The 26,601-nt window shown below is 42.5% G+C and overlaps 1 protein-coding gene across 1 annotated transcript in view; it reads right to left on the reverse strand.

The window, feature by feature from the left end:
- Positions 1–26,601, reverse strand: part of Cmya5 (cardiomyopathy associated 5) — a 99,826-nt gene that overhangs the window by 57,824 nt on the left and 15,401 nt on the right. The window lies entirely within an intron of this gene.

The raw sequence follows: 26,601 nt of genomic DNA on the forward strand, positions 1-26,601 counted from the left end.
AAGGCCCCTTCCCCAGGAATTGCCTTGGTCCAGACTCCACCTTTGGGAAAGCCCGCCAAGCAGTGACCCCTCCCCAGGGAGGGTCAAAAGAGCCCGCCAAGTAGTGGAACACTCGCACAGGCTATTGAGGCTGCCACCCAGAAAAGGAACACGTGGTCTCTGGGTTTCATGTGGTCTTCCCTGCTCTCTCTTTCTCACCATGCTTTCTCGGTCACCCGGGAGCACTGCATTAAACATGGACATCTTTTATTCGGTCTAATTTGGTCTGGTTGGAATTATTTGTGTTAGCGAAGAAGCTCATCTTAAAAATATTCATAACATGTAACACACACAATCACATAAAGTATAAAATGCTGACTAATGAAGAAGATATGTTACTAGTTATGTTACGTGATCTTTATTTTGGAGTGTGTTTCTAAAATCAACAACAAAACGAACAAAAACATGACATTTTTCTAGTATGTGAAAGACTATGGGTTTGATTTCCAGAACCATAGAGAAGAGTTTGTGTAAGACTGTGTGCCATGACATGGTAGACCAGCAGCTGCCTGTCCCATATTTACTGTGCCCTTAGTGGCATCTGGAGGCTAGAAGCAGTATTGACTTCTACCATCTAGTGCCAGTACATGCTATGGTGCTTACAGAACAATCACCACCCAATGCATTTCTTGGTACATGTTTCTGTAGTAGTGTATCAAATTCATTATCTAGTAAATAGTTATTATAACTCAGTTATAATAAAGTCATATGTCAGTCCACTGTACTTCACTTTCATCATCTGCAAAATAAGAATAATAATAATAGAATACATTATGGAGTTATATGAATTATTTAATACATAAACCAAATGCTAAGAAATCATGCCTGGGGGCTGGAGAGATGACTCAGTGGTTAAGAGCATTGCCTGCTCTTCCAAAGGTCCTGAGTTCAATTCCCAGCAACCACATGGTGGCTCACAACCATCTATAATGAGGTCTGGCGCCCTCTTATGGCCTGCAGGCATACACACAGACAGAATATTGTATACATAATAAGTAAATAAATAAATATTTAAAAAAAAAAGAAAAGAAAACATGCCTGGTGTGTCCTGGTACTCAATAAATGCTGTTTGCAGTCGGGTTTTCCATATAATCCTTGACTTAGTAATTAAACCTAGCCCCAGTTATTTTCAGTGGTACAAATATTTGGAAGGGCTGTGTGCTCAGCCTGCTCCTATGTGTCCTCTGAGACAACCTGCCCAGACCACCCCTCGGCTGCCATCACACCCAGCGTCAGGCTCTGTGGCCCTCTTCTCTGGGTTTTCCTTCTTCTGTCCTTGCTTTAGCTGTTCAGTCCTTTGGACTGCTTCCCTCCACCATACCCCACCTCTCATGCATGTCTAAAGTCTGTCTACCCAGCAAGGCTTATTTTGAAAACTTCTGCTGCGGCTACTCCTGACTGATTTAAGCAGCTCTGTTGGATATTGGCCATTGCTTTGCTAAGCTGGAGATTAAGACTCCGGGAGTCTCTTCTCCTAGGAATATAGCTATAATTTGAGATAATTCCAAAATGCTGATTGGCCCATTGTACTCTCCTACAACAAAAGAAGCAAAACTATACAACCGTTACATGCAAAGGGTAAAGCTAAGAACTTTTTAAAAGAAAGACAAATCAAACATAGGCCCCTCATTAACTTTTTAAAATATCATTAGTCTCTGCTTCTGTGACTAGATCTAGACGCTGGAGTACTTTAGAAACACCTATAGGAAGCCTTGAGAACCTACCGACACTACCCACACCTCGGCACAAACTGGTTTTATTGTTAGGACAGCGTCTGGGCATTGCTATACTTTTGCTTTAAAGCTCTGGGAAGCTTCGACATGCACACAGAGCTGTGAGCCGTGAAACCCTTGTCTGAACAACCCCGCCACAGAAACTCACACAGCAGGTTTGCAGAGTCTTGCTCGCTCTGACCCCTTCCTGATGTGCTGGGCTTCGCTAAAGAACAGGACTGAAAGTGCCTACACCCGTCCATAGGCAACAGCATCCCCTAGGTGCAGAGGGCATGGGTATGCTTAGCTCTTACCTCCTCAGCGCCTAGCACAGTGGGACATTAGCCTTTCCCCTGGCTCCAGTCTGCTATAAGCAACAATAAGTTTTGCAAATTCCTTTGGAGGAAAAGCCTGGGAAGAAGTGGAAAAAATTCTTTTTTCCATTTCTCTGGCAAATCTGCTCTCCTTTACTTGTTTTGGCATTAAACCACTAAGCTAATTAGGAATTTTGGTCCTCAACTGAATCCTTATTTTTTTTTTTCAGACTCCTTTATATATTTAAGCGAGGTCATTCCTCCAAACGCTCACCTCGTGCTACCATTTCTCTAGCAGGTCACTCCACAGAAACAGGCTAGAATTAGAAATGAAAGTTAGGCCCCAAGTGTGGAAGCCAGTATAGGGAACACCTGTGAGTGTAGCGGCCGTATAAAAAAATCAATTAGAAATGCAATTTGGAGTTCATTGTTGATTGTAAATTCGGTGTCCTCAAGCAGAGACAGTGTCATTACTAGCTAGAATGAGTTCAGGAGTGCTGAACAGAGCACCCAAAAGGCGGTAATAGGAAAACAGAGCCCTGCTGAGATAGATCCACCCAATCAGTCCCTCGTGCATTCATTTGCTAATTATTTCTACACTTAATAAACTTTCATTAAGTTGAGATAGTAAGAAATATAAAGATATAGGTCCTCCCCGCCCCCCAGTTGTAGAGGTCAAACCCTGTGTATCCTGGGCAAAGAAGCTACCACAAACCTACACCTCCACCCTGGGACCATCCTCAAGAAATTCAAACCTACCACGGTGTGATAAATACTACGAGGAGAGAAAGGAAAGGTCCCATGAGGATAAAGGGGGAGGTTTCACAAGAGAAAGATGCTTGTGTCTAGAGCCATTTTGTGGAAGGCATGGAAACTCAGGAATGGACAAGAAGATAAGTATGGTGTGCTTATTCCAGGAGAGGGCATGGGCTGTGGGGACTGTGTGTGTGAATAAGCAGCCTGGCTTACTGACAGACTAAGTTGAATCACCAGCAATGTCTTAGTCACAGTTCTAGTGCTCTGGAGAGTTACCATGGCCATTAGAAAAGAAAGCATTTAATTGGGGCTGTTAAGAGGTTCAGAGGTTTAGTCCATTATCATCATGGGAAGAATGGTGGCGTGAGGACTGGCACTCAGGCAGACACGCTGCTGGAGAAGTAGCTGAGAATTCTACATCCAGATCCGCAGGCAGCAGGAAGAGTGAGACACTGAACCTGGCTTAGGCTTTCAAAAACTCAAAGCCCAGCCAGGCGGTGATGGCGCACGCCTTTAATCCCAGCCCTCAAGAGGCAGAGGCAGGTGGATCTCTGTGAGTTTGAGGCCAGCCTGGTATACAGAGCTAGTTCCAGGACAGGCTTCAAAGCTACAGAGAAACCCTGTCTCAAAAAAAAAAAAAAACCATAATAATAAAAAAAAAACACTTCAAAGCTCATTTACAGTGACATTCTTCCTTCAATAAGGTCACACCTCCTAATATTTTCAAATAATGCCATTCCCTAGGGACCAAGCCAAATCTATGAATCTATAGGGGCTTTATTCAAACCACCAGAAGCAACAACAGAGATTGACTACCTTATCTTGCATTAAGCCATAATCCCCCCAAATTCATATTATACCACACCTAAAGAAACAACGAAATGTGTTAACAGGAAAGAACTTGTCCCCAGAGGGCTCAGGAATGTTCCTATGGCTATTTCCCATTGTACAAACACAAGTTTTTGCATTTGGGTATCATCTTGGTATCATCTTCTTTTGTATAATTAAAGATACTGGCTATGAAGATCATCTCTCCCCTACTGCATTCTTGCACAATAACTTTCTGATCATTTCTTAGTTTCTCATGTAGACTTGGGTAAGGGTGTTCACCCCTTCAGAGTTGGACGAGAGAGATTCAACAGATGTGAATCAGATCAAGAAGACAATTGACCAATGTCAAACACAAACCCTGTAGGATCCTTTTGAGGGCTGCCTTTATCTGACTACAGAAGTTTTTATTCTGTTTGCTGAGACTGTTCTCTAAACATTATGGATTAATGCCAATTTTATTAAAACAACTTTTATGTGGCTATAGAGATGGCCATATTTTCTCTTTTATCTTACAGCAACCAATATACCGAAACCAACCTTGAACTCCTGAATTGCACTCAATATGGATATGATGCTATACTTCTTGTATAATGTTGGATTTGGTTCTACTCCATATTTAGAAATTTTGCTTTTTTCATGAATAACACTAGACAGCGATATCTTTGCTTATAATGTGTTTTTTTTTCAAATTTTTTATCAAGATCAGGTTGCTTCGTTAAAAAAAAAATCTGCAAGTTATTCCTTCCTCTACTATTCTCTGGAGGGGTTTATTGCATTATTTCTTCTTCAACTATTTGATAACATTTCTTAAAGTCTTTCAGATCTGGAGACTTTTTTCCCCATGGTAAGGTGTTTATTTGATTATTTGTTTTGGTTTTTGGAGACAGGGTTTCTTTCTATAACTCAGACACATAATTCAGACACACTTCCAACTTGTTATCCCCCTGTCTTATCCTGGGATAGCTGGCATGTACACTATGCCCAGCTCATAGTAAAGCTTTTATAAGTAACTTGTTCCGTTAAATGAATATTATCAGAATATTCAGATAAATGAATATTCAGACCTCTGTGGGAGTTTATTTTCTTAAAATGTGTCTACTTAACTTTAAAATTTAGGGGGATTAGAATGTTCATTCTTTCAATATCTTTTAAGTATAAGGTGTAAATTCTCATCCACTCCGCTTTCATTCTTGGCATTTATCTTCTGAGGCTTTTTTCTTCATAAATATATAAGCCAAACATTAGTAAAATTACAGAGGTTGAAAAAAAGTTTGTATAATTATAGCAAAGACCATATCATATCTCTCTAGTGTTAGAGCAAGTGGACAAAGATATTACTGTTGATTAAAAAAAATTGATAACAGAACTAACCAGATAGTCTTAGCTGACATATGGGATGCACTGCTGAAGGAAGAATTTTATTAATATTTTGAAATAAATTCTGGTTTTGTTGATGTTTTCTATCTTATGACTGCCTTCTATTTTTTCTTTCTTCAACTATCCTTGGATTAATTGGCAATATTTTTTCTAACTTCTTAAGACAAATTCTTGTATCATTAATTTCTGAGCTTTCTTTCTAACATGTACAGTCAGAGGTCTACCCATCACTTTGTAGCTTGAGATAGTTCATGTAGAAGTTTTTATGCAGCATTTATTATTAATTATAAAATGTTTTAAAATATTCTTTGTGATTTATTTGGTCCATATGTTCTATAAAAATCTGTTTCTCAATTTCAAAATATATGAAGATTTCTTCGTCGTCTTTTCATTATACTTTCTAGCTTGATTGCATTGTGGTTGAATGACTCATTTTGATTATGGTATATTTTTAACTTTATTGAAATTTTATTTCTGTACGGTCATATTGAAATGTCTTTGTGTTAATCAAAAGAGCTTATGTTTTACATATTTTCAGCAATGCATTTCATATGTCAACAAAATAGTCTATTTAGTTGTGTTACCAAGTTGTTTTTGCCCTCAGTGATAGTTTTGTCTGCTTATTCTAATCCTAGAGAGATATCAGTGTCCTCTACTATGATTGCATGGATTTTTTTCAAGCTTTGTAATTCTATTAAGTTATAATTTTTGTGTTCTGAAATTGTATTGACAGATAAATGAGTTTAGAACACTCATATTATCCTAGAAATTAAAATTAATATTAAAAAAATATCCCTTTTGTTTGTGTGTATTTTTCACACAAATACTGATATTTTATTGATAAATATTGATACTGATAAACCCTGCTTTGATCATTACTAAGCCTATAACAGATATTTTTGATTGTTTGCATGATTATCTTGTTGCATTTAAAAATTTTTTAATTGTCCTATATCCTTATTGTGATGGTTTGAATAAGAATGGCCCCCATAGGCTCATATGTTTGAATACTTGGTCCCCAGTTGGTGGAACTATTTGAGAAGGATTAGGAGATGTGGTCTTGTTAGAGGAGCTGTGTCATTGGGCTGGGCTTTGAGGTTTCAAACACCCATGCCATTCCCAGTGTGCTCTCTCTCTACCTGGTGCTTGTGTTTCAAGATGTGAGTTCTCAGTGCCATGCCTGCCTGCCTGCCTGCTGCCATACTCTCTGACAAGATGGTCATGGCCTCACCCTCTGGAACTATCAGCCCCATATAGATTCTTCTATAAGTTACCTTAGTCATGGTGTCTTATAGCAGCAATAGAAAAATAACTAAGGCAATTGTGTTTTAGATGTATCTTCTACAATGAATTTATAAATCTTTTAAAAATCCCTTCTGATAACTTACATAGCACACTGATTCATTTAAGCATATTTGAGTCTAAATTTACCATCTGACTGTTTACTAGTTGTATTACTTATGATCTTTTTTCTCTCCTTTCTTGATTTATTTTGGATTAAATATTTTTTATTATTAAATTTTCCCCTCTATTAGTTATGTTCTATTTTACTATTCTTATAGTGATGACCCCAGAGATTTCAGCATGCCTGCTTGGCTAATTAATATCTAGCATAAATTGGTACTTTCACCTTTTCCTAAGCAATGAACGTACCACGAATCACCTTAGTTTCAATTTACGGTCACTGTAATTATATATTTTAAGTCTATATGTATTTTTAAGTTTCACAAGACATAATTACTTTTGCTTTTTAAAGCTGTCAATATTTACTTAAATTTACCTACACACTCAACCTTTGAGCATGCTTCCTTTGTTCCTGCATCTCCAATACTCTGTCTGAAATCATTTCTGTTCTCCCCGAAGGATGCCTCTTCAGATTTTCTCTGTTGTGAATTTGCTGGTGATGAACGCTTAACTAAATTCTTAACTTTTCATTAAAGGTCTTTTATACCCTTCTTCCTAAAGATATTTTCTAGATTATTAGGTATTTTTCCCAGCACTTTAAATCATTACTCCAGTATCTTCTGTCTTTCATTGTTTCTGTGGATAAACTAGCAGTCAGTTTTGTTGCTAATTTTGTAAGCAACATGAGCTTTCCCCCCAACTCTTTTGGGAAAATTTGGTATTGTCTTTCATTTTCAGAAGTTATTTTCATATGTTTAACTCTACGGTATTGCTCAGACTTTGTATGAATTCTCGAATCTGTATAATAATGTCTTTCATCCTTGCTGACACATTCTTAGCTCCAGTCTCTTTTCAAATATTACTTTTGCTGTATTATCTCTTATCTCTACTAATATTCAAAATTTTCACAAATTATGTCCTCATTATTCTCTTATTTTTTGTGCTTAGTTTGGTTGCTTTTCCACCCAGCATGCTAATTCTGTATTTGATTGTGTCTGAACTGCTTACTAAATCATCAAACATATCATTGTGTGTTCTGACACTTCTCAGCTCTAGAATTTCCGTTCTTTTGTTTCTAGTTCTCTGACACAGTCCTGTCTTGTCGTTTATTTCTGTTCACTCAACTCCATAAATAACCTAAGCATTGCATAAGCATCGTTGTGCTGCAGAAAGCCCTCCCTTCCTGTAGCAGTCTAGCTCTGGCCTGGATGAATATTGCTCTTTGTAAAACAGCAGCTTGAAGAACTGAGGATGCTCTACTTTCCCCCAATGAACCATCTGTGCTTCCTCTATGTGGCCACTCCCCATAGAGAAAAGGTATGTTGGTCTCTAAATGGTGTTTTATCTGTTTGCTGCTATTTTTCACTTTTTTACCGTTTGGCAGTTTTATAGACATATATAATTAAATTTATCCCCTTTCACCTCCATTACCAGCCCTTACCTCTCCCACTGGCCCACACCCTTCTTTTTGGTGAGCCCCCTCCTACTTCCCTGTCTTCTTGTCTGTGGGCTTACTTACCCCAGCATGGAGGAAAGGCAGTGTGTCTGTGGATTACCACTGAAGAAAGTGACGCCTCTCCCCTAACTAGCATTAATTGTTAATTGTCTCTTTGGAAGGGTGGGGTCTAATGGGTGCTTCCCTCATCCATGATGCAATATTCATGGATGCAGTGTTGTGCAAGCCTTGAGGAGATAACCACAGCTTCAGTGAGCTCGTGAGTGCAAAGCCATGTCATACCCAGAAGACATCTTTCATGTCGTCTACCTCCCCATCCTGGGCTCTTATTCTTTCGACGTCCTCCTCCACAATATTGTCTGAACTTTGTGGGGTATTACAGCTCCCAGCTGGGGCAGAGTGCCTCACCTGTCACTTATTCTGGGCATGTTGCCCAGTTGTGTGGGTTTCTGTATTAACCACAGCCTGATACAGTAAGAAGCTTCTCTGATGAAGTCTGGTGACAGCATTAATCTGGGTATGAATGAGTATTTAGAAGGCAACTTAGCAGCGCAATAGCAGTAGGGTCATCTCTAGGGCCTTTGACCACCAAACCAAAGGCTCTGGACCAGGCTTGCAGAAACAGGTAGGAGTTCCCAAGGAGAAAACCTCAAATCCAACTGGGAAGTGGTTGGCAACCTCCGTAACAGTCTTTCCACTATTGCACTAGGGAGCACATCTGCCTTAGTAGGTCATTATCATGGCTCACAGGGTAGACAGGTAAGCAAGAGTGTTGATGGGTTTTCTCCCTTAGCATGGCAACTTCTGAGACCATGTAGCTTAGCTGTTATAGAAGAAACTTCCAGCTAAGCACCAGCTTGACTTCTCTATGACCTGTAACCTAAATGTGTGATACTTTTAGCAATAGGGTCTGACCATGAAGATCTAGTGGTCAATCAAGAGACATGCCAAGATTCTATATTGTTTGATTGGGGATTTGGGGACCTCTCTTACTCCACAACTCATAGGGAAATACCCCACACCTGATTTTGTCTACTAGCCCAAGGCTTTGGGGAGGAGCATTATCCAACTTGAAGGGTTTTCCCATTCAAATCCCACCCTTTTAGGGGGTTGTATTTTTTAAAACAGTTTTTTCTTGATTCTTTGGGAATCAATCATGCATCCCAATTCCACTCATTTCCCAGTCCCTCTGTACTCACCCCTCACCCTTGTAACATCCCCCACTCCCCAGATTGTATTTTTCAGTAAGCACAAAAATTGATGAGTTTCTGTATGGCTCCTTCGTATGTCATGGACTTGGCTATGCTTCTTTCTCCTCTTCTCCTCTTCTCTGGCCTCCCCCTCCCTGTTTTGACCTTTCCATCCTCAGTATTCCTCCGTTGTCATGACTGGTGTGTTCTACTATCCGCAATGCCTCCCTCTAACAACTCTTCAGTCACTCTGAATTATGTTGGCAATAGCCTTGTATCTCACGGTTATAATCATTTTGTTTTTGTAAGCAATATCAACTTAAATCACATGGATGTCACTAAAGCTGCAAAACATGCAATTTCTGACATTCTAAAATGACCAGGTCTGGGATATAAAGATCACATCAAGTAAATTGTTTCAGTGGGTGTACCAGTCATGGTCTTGACCCCTTTGCTCATATTCTCACTCCTCCCACTCTTCAACTGGACTTTGGGAGCTCAGCCCAGTGCTCTGCTGCAGGTCTCTGCCTCTGATTCCATCAGTTGCTGGGTGAAGGCTTTTATTTAAGATATTCATCAGTCTGACTACAGGGCAAGGCCAGTTCAGGCATCCTCTCCTCTATTGCTTAGGGTCTTATCTGAGGTCACCCTTGTGGATTCCTGGGAATTTCTCTACCACCAGGTTTCTTGCTAGCCCCATAATGGCTCCCTCAATCCAAATATCTCTTTCCTTGCTCTCATCTCTGTCCTTCCTCCATCTCGACTATCCCATTCCCTCAAGTTTTCTTTCCCCCTCCCCTTGTCTGCTCATCTTCTCCTTCTGTCCTTCCTACTCTCCCCACCCCCATGCTCCCAATTTTTCAGGTTATCTTGTCTATTTCCCTTTTCCAGATGGATCTATATATGTTTTTCTTAGGGTTCACCTTGCTACTTAGCCTCTCTGGGATCATGAACAACTCCAGCCAGACAGGGAAGGAAACAGCAACGGTCCAAACTAGTCCTTCTGAATGAGGCAGTGGCACCAGGATTTATCTCTACTACATGTGCTGGCTTTCTGGGAACTTATTCTCTTTGGATGTATACCTTGCTCAGCCTAGATATAGAAGGGAGGGCCTTGGGCCTTCCCCCAAAGTAGTGTGTCTTACCCTCTCTGAGGAGTGGATGGGGGTGAGGTGGGGAGTAGGTGGAGGGAATGGGAGGAGTGGGGGAGTGGGAACTGGAATTGGTATGTAAAATGAAAAAAGATAGTTTGTTTTCTTTTTAAAAAAAATAAAAAAATTAAAAGATTACGTCAAAAATTTCTATCTTTTCTGCTAAGGTTTTGGTTGGTTTTCCTGCGTATACCTTGTATCTTTTCCTTTTCCTTTCACCTTAGCTTGAACAGAAACCAGTGGCTTATTTTAAATGAAGTTATTAAGGATCATGAGGACTAGAGAGATGGCTGAGTGGGTGAGAGCACGCGGATCGGATCAGATCCCCAGGACCAACACAATAGCTGGATGTAGTCATGTACGGTACCAGGGAGACAGAGACAGGAGACTGATGAGGTCTGCTGGCCAGTCTGCCTAGCCATAAAACGGAGTCTAGGTTCAGTGCAACATTCTGTCTTAGAGTGAGAGAGGAGGACACCTGGCATCCTCATCTGGCCTCTACATGCATACACATGGGTACATACACCAGCACACACATGTGTGCACACAGATATAACACTCAAAAAACAAAAGAAAAAAATTGTAATATGTCTTAGTCCAGGGGCCAGAGAGATAGTTCAGTAGTTAAGAGCACTGGCTGTTCTTCCAGAGGACACAGGTTCAATTTCCAGCACCCACACGGCAGCTCACACTTGTCCACAACTCCAGTTCCAGGGGATCTGAGACTTTCTTCTGGCTTCTGCAAAAATCAGGCATGAACATGTAGGCAAAACACTCCTATACATAAAAATATATATTTATTTTATAACATAGAAGACAAGAGAGAGGGACTACTTATGTTCAAATAGGAAGTCTCAAAGAGGGAGGTATATCAAAGCACAGCTGCCAAAAGAATGCTCTGACTTCATGGTCACTGCTTTTGTTTTGAATTGGTACCCTCTGTTAGTCGCTCAGAGCACTACTCTGGTGAACAGTGGGAAAAGGTCCTCGAATGGCTTTGTTTCTGTTGGCGTTCAGACCTAGCTTTTAGGAACTTGCAGTTCCAAGGTTGAATTAAAGGTCTCTGTAGCGGTTATAACCAATACGCTGTGTTTTCATGCCCATTTCACTTGCAAGCAATCACTATGTACTAACAGAAAGTGCATCGAATTAAAGAATGCACTGGTATATTTTTTCCCAGCTGCATCTTTTAAATACATTAAATATCTATTTTAATATCACAACAATGGGAAAGTCGCATATGATCCTTATGCTTCACTTTGAACATTGCATTTTGAAGCATAAACTGTCAAGCAGGGTTGCAACCTTATAAGAAAAATTTCTAGTATTTTATGTCGTCTCTTTTTTAAAAAAATCAAAAATTCTTAAGACAATCAGTGATTCTATAGTTTTCATTTCATCAAGAATTTGACATCCTGCCAGGTGTGATAGAACACTCCTTTAATCCCAACATTAACTAGGGAGGCAAAGTCAGGGGATCTCTGTGAGTTTGAGGCCAACCTGATCTACACAGTGATTTCCAGGACAGCCATGGTTATGAAGAAAGACCCTGTCTCAAAACAACAGCAAAAGAAGAAGAAGAAGAAAAAGGAGGAGGAGGAGGAGGAGGAGGAGGAGGAAGAGGAGGAGGAGGAGGAGAAGAAGAAGAAGAAGAAGAAGAAGAAGAAGAAGAAGAAGAAGAAGAAGAAGAAGAAGAAGAAGAAGAAGAAGAATTTAACATCCTTATGAACACAAAAACAGACACAAGAAAAAGTTATGAATCAATGAGTGAAGGGATGATGCCCTAAGAAAAAGCTCTTACAGATAGCCAGAGGGCAATCGGGCTCATTGTGGGTGGAAAGAGTACGCATCTTGTTTCCATGATGACCAGACATTTCTGAAGCCTGCGAACCTCTTCTGCCATGTGAAACCCAGTTACTGTGCCTTTCACGAGCTACGATGCAGCCACGTGAGGGCCTACCCACCAGTCCCCTGCTTACATTTGTCTCTTCCCTTGGAATGGCTCATCTCTGTACAGATTACCGATTCTGTCTTTGGAGACCAGCTCCTATAGCAACTTCTTCATGGCGCTGACAGAGTCTGCAAGCCAACATAATTTCCTTTCTCTCAACTTCCAGAATCTGGATGTTGTTGTCTCTGAAGTCGTTTGTCAGCCTACATTCAAGTACTTTTTACCAAACTCCTCTCCAGCACTCTAAATTTACTATAGTGGGCATCATGTCATTTAGCAATTGTTGTCTATATATTTCATTCATTTTATATGTGTGTGTGTGCACATGTGCACACGTTTGTGCGTGTACTGTTTGTATATGTGTGTGTGTGGTGTGGTGTGTGTGTGTGTTACAGTGTACATGTAGAAAAAAGAGGGAGGACAACTTGAAAGAGTAGATTCTCTACTTCTACCATGTGGGCTCAGGATTCTAACCAGGTCAGGTTGCCATATTTGGTTGGTAGCAAGTGCCTTTCATATTGAGTCATCTGGCTGACCCTTACCGATATTTCTTCAATATTCTTCTTTTATAAAACTTCCTAAGCATTCAACTTTATTTTCAGAGTAGCAAATCGTTTACTCTTGGGCTCACACTTCACCAGCTTAAGTAAAATTTAATTAATTGTGCTGTAACAACACAAACACAACCAGTAAAAGAGAGGTTCCGAAGCAATCTAAAATGACCCTACTTAAAAACACAACTTAGGGGCTGCAGGGGTGGTTCAGAGGTTGAGATGCAAGCAGCTTTTGCGAAGGCCCTGAGTTTGATGCTCAGCTCTCCCATTAGTAGGCTTAAATCCACCTGTAACTCCAACTCCAGGGAGATCTGACACCCCCTTCTGGCCTCTTCGGGCACTGCACTCACATGCACAAACCCATACACATAGTTAAAAGATAGAAATTAAGAATAAATTGTTTAAACAAATACAACATAAAGTAATAGATGTTATTGGAGAGGAATCTGCTAAGTAGAGTGATTAGCTTGCCTTGAGCATCAGTTTTTTTTTCTGTAGGGAAAATGGAAAGTTTTGGTAAACCATTAGGTTTAGCCACGGTGGCTTAGGCATGCCTTCTTTTTCAATGCTAGCTTCCATTCCTTGGTGTTACCCTGTGCAGTGTCTGCTGTAGAGAAGCTGTCAGGCTGCTGCAGTCCACAGTGGCTTCCAGCCGACTTCAGGAAGGTGGAGACTCGCTCATGCAGCAAGTCTTTATTAAACCAAATTAGGTGCTAATGCTATTTTAAGCATGGTTTTAGAGCAAGATTGCCGTTCAATGAAAAAAAATCTCTAAAAGTTCTTAGGAGTTCACTTAGAATTATCCAGTTTTGGCTGAGCTACAGATTTGTAGAAGAAATAAAAACTAATTCTGTCATAGTTCCATCTTCTGCAACTTAGGGCGTGTCTGAATGAAGCAACTAGAGAGGCTCCGTAGTAAAGCAAGCTGGGCATTTGCCTAAGCCTCCGTCTGTAGAAGCATGTCACTAGACACAACGCTCTCCTAGCTGAGCTGGAGAACACTGCCTTCTGCTCCGTCTGTACAGCAGTATAGGGGGGAAATGTGTGACGTAAAGATTTACATCTTCTTAGTGCTTTTAAAGGAGCATTTTATCTGTAAAATATCTTAAAATACATGACAGCAAGTTACTTAAGATAAACAGTTGGGACATCATGTTTCTCTTCATACAGAGAGATGTTTGTTAGCATGATCCACCTGGCCTGATTTCTTCCTCTCACGCTCCTCCAGATCTCCGGATTCCTCCTGCTATGGCTTCGCTGAGAAAAGGCTTGTGGTTCGCCATGACTGGGGGCTTCCATCTGTCTAATTCGAAACCTTGGTTTTACAAAGCACATTATTGTCCTAGATACCTATGCCATGCTCTCTAATGCCAGCTTTGCCAGTTAACAAAGGCGGCATATTTGCCTTTATCTGCCATTCCTTTGTTTGCCTATCAGTTGTTGGAGAACTTGGAGAAGGAGAAGTGTCTCGTGTTGTCATTCTCCTTGCCAAGTCTCAGTGCAGATGACAGCAGCTGTTCGGGCCCGAAGGCTACTTCTTGATAGCAAGGACAGCTGCGGCACATAATCCAGATGCTTGTTAGTGTGCTCACACACTGATATGTTAAGCTGTCGGACCAAGAGATACCCATCAGTCAGACATTAGCAATACTGATCTTCTGCAGGCTTCCCCCAGACACCCACAACCTCGTCATGCACACGCTTTAGAAACTTCAGAAGTGTGGTGGCTGTCATAATACTTCAGCAGCAACACAGATCAATTTTAAAGGTGTTTTACCTGTGATCAATGATGAATAATGTATATACTGAAAAAATAGCTATTAAGTTGGAAAGACTAGGCTTGACAACCTGAATTTGATGATGGGAGAGTTAAATTTGGTATTCTTCTTTTTTTTTTAATTTTTTGAGACAGGGTTTCTCTGTGTAAACATTCCTGGCTGTCCTGGAACTCTCTTTGTTACCTGGCTGGCCTTGAATTCACATCTGCTTGCCTCTGCCTCCAAGTGCTGTAATTGAAGGCGTGTGCTACTACTGTCCAGCAAAATTGGTATGCTTAAAAGAAGTGCCTTAGGTTGTTTTATCCTCAGGACCATACAACTCATAACATGGGCAGAAATCTGGAATTTGGTGCTCTGGGTACTCACCAGGTATTTGGTTTTCAGCAACAAGAGTAATTTGTGAATTCTTTAGTGATTTTCCTAATATTTTTACATAATAATTTCCTTTTCTCTATAAATTCACTTTCCTGGCTAGTTTTCTGTCAGCCTGACACAAGCTAAAGTCATCTGAGCACAGGGAACCTCAGTTGAGAAAATGTCTCCGTAAGATTGGGTTGTGTGTAAGCCTGTAAGGTATTGTCTTAACAGGTAATTGATGTGAGAGAGCCCTGAGTGGGTGAGAACATCCCTGGGCTGGTGGTCCTGGGCGCTATAAAAAGCAGGCTGAGCAAGGCATGAGGAGCAAGCCAATAAGCAACACTCCTCCATGGCCTCTGCATCAGTTCCTGCCTCCAGGTTCCTGCCTTGGTGGTGAGCAGTGATATGAACGTGGAGGCAAAGCAAACTCTTTCTCTCCAGACTGTCTTTGGTTATGGTATTTTATACAGCAACAGACCCAGCTAAGACATTCACCACTCAGTTTCTTCAACAAAACTTAACACCTGTTACATCCCGAACTCAGTCCATGAATGTGCGGCAGAAAACAAAGGGCCAGCTCTCCTGTTGCTTAACTTTAAGGAGATAAGCGCTAAGAAGAAAATTAAAGGTGGCCAATGGGGTAGGAATGAGTAGCTGTGAGTTGGAGCACCGTGTGTGATTGAGGAAGCCACCTCAGCTAAGGAGAGATGTGGGCAGAGTCAGGAAAGAACAGAGACTAAACATGAAGACCAGAACAATGACAACCAGCGTGCAGAAATGGGGCTGGGCTCACCACGGGTAATAAAGGGCAAAACTGGGAGTAAGTTGGAACAGGACAGAATATCTAAGATGAGGTCAAAGCTACAGACAGGAGTCAAGCCACCAGGACCTGTAGGATGCTTGACTTTATACTACGTGTGAGAAGTTTGCGGCTGGACCACCAGCCCTGCCCTCTCCTTGTGAGTCAGAGATGGACAGCTTCTCAGGCTAGGAGAGCTGGGGGCTCAGTCACCATGAAGCATCTTCCCAACACTGAACGTCTGTGTACTCTTGACACCCACTACACTTTTTAAGCATATGTACATACAAATACTTTTAATTGCACAGGCAAACAAAGACATTCTTATTATGTGACTTAACATCTAGACAAGCTTTTCTTAATTGCCCACCACTTTAACCTCTGTCCTGTACCACAGATAACTTAATTAATAAATGACATTTTTACAATTTTTTTTTAAAAAAAAGCGAGCATGAAAACTGAGCCTGGAAAAATAAATCATCGAAATTTTCCTTTTGAGTTCCAATGAAACCTTCCAGTGTGCTAACCCGCAGCAACAGAAGAAGGAGTCACACAGTTGGTTCATTCCTGGAGTGTGGAGACTAACATGGGGTGGAGATGGCAGACCCACCCCCGGAATACAGCGTGACACCAACTGCAACCAAGAGGACAGTCTCCTCTAAGATGAAACCTTTCATCTTGGAAGGAGGCTCATTAAGACACAGGCTGCTCCTAAAGGGATGAAACAAACATTCCATCCCAGAGGGACGCTGCTTAGGCTCAGGAAGTAGACAATGCAAAGCAGGAAGCCCCTGAAGCTGACCAGATCCACTAGAATCTTCCTTCCCAAGCATATATAAGCAGCAAGGTCTGCTGAGAGACACTCGTCAGTTAAGCTGAGCTGTCCAGAAGAGACAGAGACCAGTCAAGCTGCCTGGAAAAGACGGGTCTGCTTGTCGAGCTGCCTGAAGACTATGCAGTGTGTGCCAGCTCTCGCGTGGACTTTTTGGTGGACTTTGGATCATTTCTGCTGCTGTAGCAACTGTTTCACTCGCCTTCCTGGACCTACCCCAGTAAAGCACCCTGGTTCACCAAGCTGGACTGGGTGTCACCCTTGCTTTGGCCTGTTGTCAGTTCCCTGTCTGGGGTGAGTAGATGTTTGTTCATGTGTCACACAGCAGCCAAAGTCACCAGATAGGGTACACAAGTGGCAGGGTTTCTATTTTTAGCCTTTGAAATCAGGTGGATAACCTATAGGTGTGAAAGGAGTGGTCTGGAATGTAAGCACAGACCGTGAAGACTGGTGTAAGGGTGTGCAGGGTAAATGTGAGCTGTCCGGGAGGACCAGGTTGCCGTTCAGAGAAGAGGAACACGTGCTGTAGGGGAAAGGTGTGAAGGTACAAAATGGCACCTGGCATGTTTTAGGGCATCTCCACAAGCAGTCTGTAGTCACCTTGAAAACTATAGGTCTGGGACAGAAATGTTAGCATCTACAGGCTCTCTCAGATGCCACTCCGAGGAGCAAGCAGACTGGAAGGTCCCAATCGTCCTGACTTTCCCAAGGCTTTATGGGCAGGGGAGGACTGTTTCTCAACAGCCTAAGTAACCTGATTCATCAGACGCCTAACCCTAGAAAACACTTTTGGGGTGCTACGACCATGGCTCAGTTAGTAAAGCCTTGCCACATGAATGTGAAGACCTGAGTTTGAAAACTCAGAGTGGTAAGGGCACCTGTAATCCTAGTGTTGGAGGGGGGGAGGGGCAGGGACAACACCGTCCCTAGGGCTCACAGGCCCGCCCTTGGAATAGAATCAGTGAGTTCCAGGCTCATCCAGAGGCCCTGCTTTAAACAAGGTGGAGAATGCACTGAGGTGGAGGTGTCCTGAGAAACACACCCGACATTGTCCTCTGATCCCCCCGCCCACACCCCCCCCACACACACATTTAACCATATAAGTAAATTTAAAAAACATCTTTTCATAAAAGTATCATCTATAGAGCTGGGGTTGTAGGTCAGGGCTGGAGTGTGTGCTTTATGGTCCCAAGGCCCTGGGTTCAATCCCTAGTGCAAGCATGTACACACACACACACACACACACACACACACACACATAATCTAACATAGACAAAGTCTCTTTCAATTACCACCACCCTGTCTCTGCTCTATTACCAGAGAAGGACTTCTTCCCAGATGTTCAATCAAGTTTTTTTTAAAAAAGAAAAAAACACAAAAAAAACTGTATTTATAACTTTCTAAAAGCATCAGTTATGAAGCTTAATTCATCCAAAAACCATAAGACCAGATTAATAAATGATTTGTTAAAAAAAAAACTATTAAGTTTCAAAATAGTGGCTATCTTCTTTTTTCCCCACTCAAGCTCCTGTCGGTGTAGCTCAGGCTAGCCTCTAGCTCATAATTCTTGAACCTCAGCTCCCTGAGTGTTGTGTGGAAGCCCTGACCCAGCTGTTTCTTTCATTTAGTACAAGGAGGATTTGTCTAGTTTATAGTGGTAGTGATTCATGCAGAACCCTAAAACTGTGTGAAACGCTTACGCATCCAGAGTCAAAAAGAATGAAGTTTAGCAGTAGCAATCTATAGATACCATTGATACTCAAGTGGTATCTACTCAAAGACTGGCCATGGGCTCTGTATATGACTCAATTACATATACTGCAAGGGAATACCTGAGTCTGCTGGGAAAAGGAAAAAGGCTTACCCACCCCCGGGGCACAGTGGAGCACCCCTGCAATCTCAGTACTCTGGAGGAGTCGAAGTTTGTGGCCAGCCTGAGCTATATATACAGTGGGTACATGGAGACTCTGTCTCCAAAACCAAGGGCAGGGGATGGAGTTCAGTGGTGAGAATAATTTAGCATGCACAAGGGCCTGGATTTGATCTCTAGAACTACCTATCAAACAGACAAAACAAAAAAAAAAAACTCACCCACCAATTTCTCCACTATGATTAAAAACTAGAGGATTAAAAAGATGTCAGCCACAGCACAGGTCGCGGTAGTCCACACCTGTAACCCTCGTGTCTCTGGAAGCCAAAGCAAAGTGAGGCGAGCGCAAATTCGAGGCCAGCTTGGACAGCTCAGTGAGACCTATCTCACGAGGAAATTAAAAAAAAAAAGAGGAGTTCAGGGTGGGGAGCTAAATACAGAGCTTCTATACAAAATTCTTTTTTTAAAAAATTAAGGTTGGACGTAGCTTGTTGGTAGAGCATTTGCCTAACATACACGAAGGTGTAGGTTCGATCCCCAAAATGGAGAGATCAGCATTCAAACAGCATCAAAGGCACCAGGACTGATTCATGGATATAACCGCTTCACCTTGTACACAGACAAGTTGGTAAGTTGGTTATTTGTGATCTTGGGAGCTGGGAACTCCTCCATAGTGACACGCCCGACCCTGGGGCTGGACGACTCTGCTAGAGGAAGCTGTCCTGCATGTTCAGATGTTCCGTATCATTCCTGGTCTCCATCTACTAGACGCCAGTAGAACGCCAAGTCCCGCAGAAAGGTCTTCAGATCTGTACTAGCTGAGAGCCTCTGGTGTAGACCTAAGAACCTCTGGTATAGACCTAAGAACCTCTGGTATAGACCTAAGAACCTCTGGAATGGACCTAAGAATGAACAAAAAGTTAAACAAGTGGGTAAGGATGGAAACATAAAACAATGGGAAATAAGAATATCCGAGGAGCTAAAAGAGGCTGAGTTGTTTAGCTCTGGGATTCTTCAGCAGCTGCTGAGTATTAGCTTGGAGCAGAACTCCCCCAACCCCTGCTGGGAGATACCTATGACTGCCTAGTGGTGGTTACTAAGCGACAGGATGCTTTATCTGAGCTGTCAGGTTTGGGAGCTTTTAAATCACTCACCAAGCCAGGGTATACTTCTTGGCTGCTCCACTTTTTTAAACCTACAATTGGTGCCTGAAGTATGAGAGCGAATTTATCCAAAAAAGCAGGAGAAATCTGGTGAGCTTTCCAGTTGGTGGAAATGGTGGCCCTCCAGTAATTTTTCTTGCTAAATTTGCAAGAACAAACCCCCACATCATGGACCTTAAAGACACTGCTATTAACAATACACTGAAAAAGAATAAAACCAGTTCAGCTATCGGATGGTCCACTGGTTAAACTCAGCTGTCCGCTTGTTTGACTCTGAGGTTATCAAAGAGACTTTCCTTTGGGGAAGTCTGTGGGGTATTTTCTGGGAGGAAGACCCTCTCCCATGGTGTGCAACAGTAGCCCAGACACAAAAGAAGCCTGGGCAGAAGCAGGGCTCCCTTTGTTCGCCTTCTCTCCTGCTGCTATGTCTGCCATCAGTATTCCCTTCCCCCAGTGAACTAAGGACCAGGACTTTTCCAGGATAGTCCAGGCCTCCGGCACCAGAATAGACAGTGGAGGCATTCAGCATCACACCCGGGGGCAATTCTCATCCTCTGTAGCTATAACCGGTCATTGTTTGCTTACCCAGCTTGCATCCTCTGTAATACATGTTCTTTCTATCAGAACTGCTCCTCCGGAGAACCATGACCAGTACGTGTGATCAAGATTTGTCTATATATGTAGTTGGATGTCATGGGTTTTGGGTCTGTTTGAACATACCTCAGAAAGGCAAGTCTCACTTGAGTGCCAGGGGCCACCCTTCTACAATGGAGAACACCCTGAGCGTACCCTGAAAATTGTGACCGATCACAGCATACACCTTCTCTTTCATTTTCTAAGGGCTCCTTCGCCGGATGCTTGTGTAGTTCTGTTAACCATGCTCCCAGCAATCCCTTCAGGGAAATCAATCATAATGTTGCAGCTCCTGGCAACTCTTTGGATATTTTCTGTAGATCAGCTGCAGATGGTAACTCACTAACAGCATTAGCTTTGTCTTTTCTACAAGTACAGTATGAGAGAGTAAGTTCAGTCATGTATAGGAGACAGTTCAGTCAGTAAAGCTTTTGCTGTCCCAGAGGACCTGAGTTCAGTCCCCAGCACCCACGTCAAAAGCCAGGCATCATAGCACATACTTAGAATCCCGGCACTGAGAAGATGGAGACACGCCTATCTTTGGGGCTCACTGGCCAAGTGACCTATCCCAGTTAATGAGTATCAGGTAGAGACCCTGTCTTTATTTACAAACTGAGAGCACTCCTGAGGAAGGAGACCCTAGGTTGACCTATAGCCTGTGACCTCTTCATGTATGAACACACACACACACACACACACACACCTATGATCTCTTCATGCTTGAATACATGAGAGAGAGAGAGAGAGAGAGAGAGAGAGAGAGAGAGAGAGAGAGAATTATATTCTTCATTCTTGAAGTGATGATCTACAACATATGTGTCCCAAAGCTTCTTGGTTTTGAAAGCAGTTGGCTTTTCTCTCCCATGTGGAGACCTGGATGGAACATGGAAAATTTCTTTGTAAAGGGCGCAACTGGGGTCTCTTGGCCGCTGGCCTTTGCTCCGCTCTCCTCTACTTTCCCAGAAGCTCTCTAGGCATTTCACACCCTCACTCACTGTCTACTTTGTAACTGGTGATGACCCTAGGTCAAAACCTGCCATTAGGCTGGTTGCCCGGGAACTTGGTTCCTATGGAGACTGGCCTAGCAGAGTGGCCGAGTGAGAAAACTCCAGCGGGCCTAGCTAGCTGGTGGTCCCCCCAGCAGGATGAAGGCTGGCACTGGAGAAAGGGAATACGAAAGCCCTCTTGCTTAAAACCCAGCAGGCAGCAAAGCCAGACTTTAGGGAGTCTCTAAGGCTCCAGGGGAGGACAGGAAACAGACTAAATACAGCCCTGGCTGGCTGTTGGCACACTAGGAAGCAACTTGTTAGTGGTTGTCATCTCAGACATGAAGGTCTATACAACTGGTCCACCAGCTTAACTTGCTCTGTTGAAGAGTGCTGTTGGGATTAGCGGGATTACTGCAAAGCTCCACATCCCCTAAACCAGCTTTATGAGACAGGAAGCTGCCTAGATAGCTCTGAAGTAGTTCAAATAATGAAGTTGAATTTCCCATAATATCTCTTCATAAACACCCACAAAAGAATTTCATAAAACGTCAGTAAAAAAGAAAATTCAGTCTTTCATCCACTGAAATGTGTTTTACGAGCTCACACAGACCCTTGGAATTACTTCCCCTCTGACTTCAGGTCACTGTGGGCATTTTCTTTATCCTACACAGAACTTGAAACTAACGGTCCAGCCGGCTGCTGCGTGGAACACAAGAGGTTATCAATGAGCTTTTCCTACACTCTACATTCATACGGCAGTAAGAGTAGAAAATGGGAAAAAGGCCTAGACCACCATGAAAATGGTTTTGGCCTTGTGAGTGATAGAAAGAACAATCTTTGAAAACACTGTTCCTTTTACATACACTATGACATTTGATTTACACAATACCTTTCTGAACACTTAGATTGTTTCCATGTTATAAGAAAGATGCCTGCCCATGCTCCCAGCACTAGGGAGGCCTCGACAGAAGGATCACAAGTTCAGGGCTAGCATGGGCTACACAGCAAACTCCCATTTTTAAAAACACAAGTGCACTAGCAAAAACTCCCTATAGACACAACTTTCTACATGTTTGTTTACACGGAATAATGCCTTAGGAAATAGAATTGATGACCAAAATCAAAATTATTTTTCAGGATTTTTAGACATATTTCCCAAGTTTTCCCTCTGGATAGCATTTCTATCAGTAGTGTGAGGAGGAACCCCACATTCTTCCTACACCCTTGTCAACACTTCCTACCCTGTGAGTTCTGTCTTGATAGCTTGTTTTAGAAAATCAGTGCATGGTGCCAGGTGGTGGTAGCACAAGCCTTTAACCCCAGCACTTGGGAGGCAGTCAGGTGGATCTCTGTGAGTTCGAGGCCAGCCTGGTCTACAAGGGCTAATTCCAGCTGTAATAGCTAGAACTGTTACACAGAAAAAAAAAAAAAACCTGTCTCAAAAAAAAAAAAAGAAAGGAAGAAAGAAAGAAAGAAAGAAAGAAAGAAAGGAAGGAAGGAAGGAAGGAAGGAAGGAAGGAAGAAAGAGCGAACATGGGATGGTGTAAGAAATAACATCTTTACTCCAAAAGACTCGGGTTTGAGCCCCAGCTTTACCACTAACAGCTGTGTACAGTCTGAATGTGTCCCCAAAATTCAAGAAAATTCATCAGCAATTGACCATATTGAGAGGGTTAAGGTAATTAGGCCCTGAGGGTGGAGTCATCACAAACAGGGGCCTGAACCCGAGGTGGAGGTGGCTTCTTGCCCCTTCCAGAATGTATGGACTCAGCAAGAAAGAACAGTCTGTACTAGTTCCCACATCTGTGGCATTCTGCTCATTGGCTTCCCAGACTCCAGAACCGTGGTCAGTAAGGTTCTGCTGATTATACACTACCCAGTCTCAGACATTTGACTATAGTGGGGAAAGCCGACTAAGTTGGTGCAAATGAAGTTTACTATTTTTCCTCCCTTCCCTGGGCTTAAAGGTTAAACAGGAGTCTAACACTATTTTGTAGTAAGTGGAAAATGCCCCAGTCCCAGATTGTCAATGGTTTGACTTACAATTTTTCAAATATATGAATGTGTGAGAGCAATAAGCATTCATTATAAAGCATACTTCATGTTTTGAATTTTGATCTTTTCCTGATCCAATACTCTATCTCGATGCTGGGCAGTAACAGCAAACCGCAGCTCCCAATCAGCCAGGCTAGGTACCACGAGGGCCAAGGACTGACATCTGTGCACAGTCTGCTGTTAAGCAACGAGGGTCACTGTCTTTAGCATTAAATGCACTTTGACTTGTAATGTTTCTAGCTTACCGGGCGTTTATCGGGACACCAAAGCCAGCATCAGCTGAGGGACGTCTGAATGTCCTGTTCTAACAAGTGCTCTGGACTGGATGCTTCTTCTACTTTTCCCTTCTCACCATTGAATTCAAATGTACAGTCCCAACTCTGAAGATCTGAACATCCACTCTGATTAATTAATTAGGCCATAATCAAGGCAGACAACACCTCTTTCATGATGCCTCTGGAGCGTAGCTAAGCAGAACCGATGTATTTGATATTACTCCTCTATATAGCACCCATTCATCATTCATTCACTCATTCATTCATTCATTCATTCATTTGAGAACAGAGATTTCTATTAGAATCCAAATACCAAGAGTATGTATGTCCAGGCCTCAGGGCAGAGCTGGGGGTGGGGAACTGGAAACCCAGAAGGAGTTAAGAAAGCTGCCCTCTCTGTTTCTCTCTACACCTCTTCCTTCCTCACCCCTTTCCTCTTCCTCCTCCTCTTCCTCACCCATTCTCACCCCCGATACACACTCAGTATAACTATCCCCGAATGACAGCCCCAGTCCCAGAGTCTACAGAATTGTGTTGGAGTCCTTGTTTTAAGTGGGGGTTATTTGTTTGTTGTTGTTTGGCATAGAAAATTATTTCAATGAAGATTAAAAATTAAACTCAGAACAAAGGAAGAGGCTCTTTTCCAAGAAAAGATTATTTTCTTACTTTTCCTTGTCTAATCTCTGCTTCCCAGAACAGAAGAGCGGGTGAAGGAAGGGATACAAGCTTGTGCCATGTGCTGGCATGCCTTGTTTGTATGAGGTGGGGAGCCTGGCCTGGGTGGTAGGGTAGAGTCGAGTAGTGCTCAGACCCTGGCACCAGAGGGTTTGCTTGCAGACTTCTTAGTCGGGTGGGGAGTGCCTTGTCGGTAGCCTGTATGAGGAAGACTGCTTTACAGTTTTATAAATAGACTTGTGTGTGTATGAGCCCTCACTTAGACCCTGTCTGGTGTTATTTCCTATATGCGCGCGTGCGCGCGCGCGCACACACACACACACACACACACACACACACACACACCTCTGTGCTTTGGAATTCCCATCCTAAAAATTTTTATTGAACGTTAAATACCTTCACTTTTGCTAGACACCATCTCATATGCCAAATTGTTCCCAGAAATTTTAGCTAATGTGATTCTCTTAAAAACTCACTTTGAATAGCTTAGAGAACTATTTAGTATCTTTTAAAGATGTATTTGTGTGTGTGTATGTATGTATGAGAGCATTTATCTGTGTGAGTATATGCTACATGTGTATGGGTGCCCATGAAAGCCAGAAGAAGGCATTGGATCCTCTGGATCTGGAGTTACAGGCAGTTACAAGCCACCTAACATGGGTTATGGGAACCAAAGTTGTCCTCTGGAAAAGCAGAACGCACTCTTAACCACTGAGCCATCTTTCCAGCCCTATATTTACCACTTTTTACTAAGAAAATTAATTGATAAATTTCAAAGACAAAACAAATGCCATATAATACAATAGTGCCTGAAAGGCAAAATATAGTTGATTAGGTCTCCCAAATGTTGGTGCCCGTCCCATGTCCCCTCTTCAAACACAAACAAATGGGCCCCGACTCTCTATGTTGACAGAAAAGAGATCTGACACCACTTGAGCCCCACTTCTACCCCCTGCAGATCTTACATAAGCTTACATAAGCTTACATCCACACTGTGAGCTGAGGCGCCATTCTCCAGAAGGGACCAGTCTGGTATCTAACTATACCAATGAGATGGGATTCGCTCTCTGACAATACCATATAGTCAAGGGATCTCATCAGAGCTCTGAAACCCCAAAGCAGACGCCATCATGTACAAGGAAACGTGTTGAGCACCCCCTCCTGAGGGCTTTTACTGCGAAATGGAAAGCCCATGCCAGAACACACAGTGTAAGCAGTCAGAATCTGCAGGTACTGGGAAAGGTACTTCATAAGGCTCTGTTTGGCTGCTGCTGGCTGGTTTGCAAGGCAACTTTGAGATGTTTTAACTAGTTTGTGCCACTGTTTCAATAAAACGCAACATGTTTGCAGAAAGAGAAAAAACTCTTTTAGGCAACATGTGAAAGGAGCTGAGGACCACATAAGGAGCTGGGAGAAAGTTTACCCAGTAACCCTGCCATTTCCCGTTTCCCTCCCTGGCAGTCTAGCATCTGGTTTCTCCTCCATCTAGAGAAACCCTCACTTGCGAGGTTCTGGGAAGACAGAGTTGGCAGTGCTGAATGCCACCCCAGGGGTGCCCCGCACACCACTCACACTTCAGGAGATGTCTGGTGTCTCTCCATGTTCTCTAGGGTAACAGTGGAGGTTACAGTTGCTGCCGTGTTGGACAGCAGAGACAGAAGTGGCAACAGGCATCTAGTGACCAGTATTAACTGAAAGTTTCTTTAGCAAACTTCTAACGGTGTGTGCACACTGCTGTGTCTGTGTATGTGCAAGCGTGTGTGTGTGTGTGTGTGTGTGTGTGTGTGTATGCATGCACATGCGTGTGTTTGCACATATGGAGGCCAATGGTTGATTTTGAATGTCTTCTTCAATTACTTCCCCACAAATGTGGTGGCAAACACCACATTTCTCTCTCGGTGCTAGGCAACCATTAATATCCTTTCTGTCACTATGGTTTTGCTAGTCTAGGTATTTTATATAAATGGGATCATAAAATATATGCTCCTCCATGTCTGGCTTCTTTCATTTAGCCTGATATTCCCAAAGTTCATCCATACTATAGCATGTCAAAATGCTTAGGATGTTTATGATGAAGTAGCATCCTCCTGTATGGGCCATATTTCCTTCATCCGTTCATTGGTTGGTATACACTTGAGTTGCTGCCCTCACCAATGCCCATTATCTTGTGGTTTAAACTTACATTTTTCCTACGGGTAACAACAGTGAGCATGTTTTCTTACGTTCGTTGGACTTTGTCTAGTCTCTTTGGAAACCCATCCATTTGGATCCTTTCCCCAATTTCCAACTGGCTTGTCTTTTTCTGACTGAATTACGGTACTATCAGACCTGTTCTGAGGTGTGGTTTGAGGAACAGTTTCCAGTCTTTTAAAATCCTCTTTCCCTACCCTTCCCAGGTGCTTCTGGTCTACCAGATCATCCTCCACTTACACTGATCAGT

The sequence above is a fragment of the Myodes glareolus genome, chromosome 15 (assembly GCF_982192425.1).
Source record: "Myodes glareolus chromosome 15, mMyoGla1.1, whole genome shotgun sequence".
In the NCBI taxonomy this organism is placed as follows: domain Eukaryota; kingdom Metazoa; phylum Chordata; class Mammalia; order Rodentia; family Cricetidae; genus Myodes; species Myodes glareolus.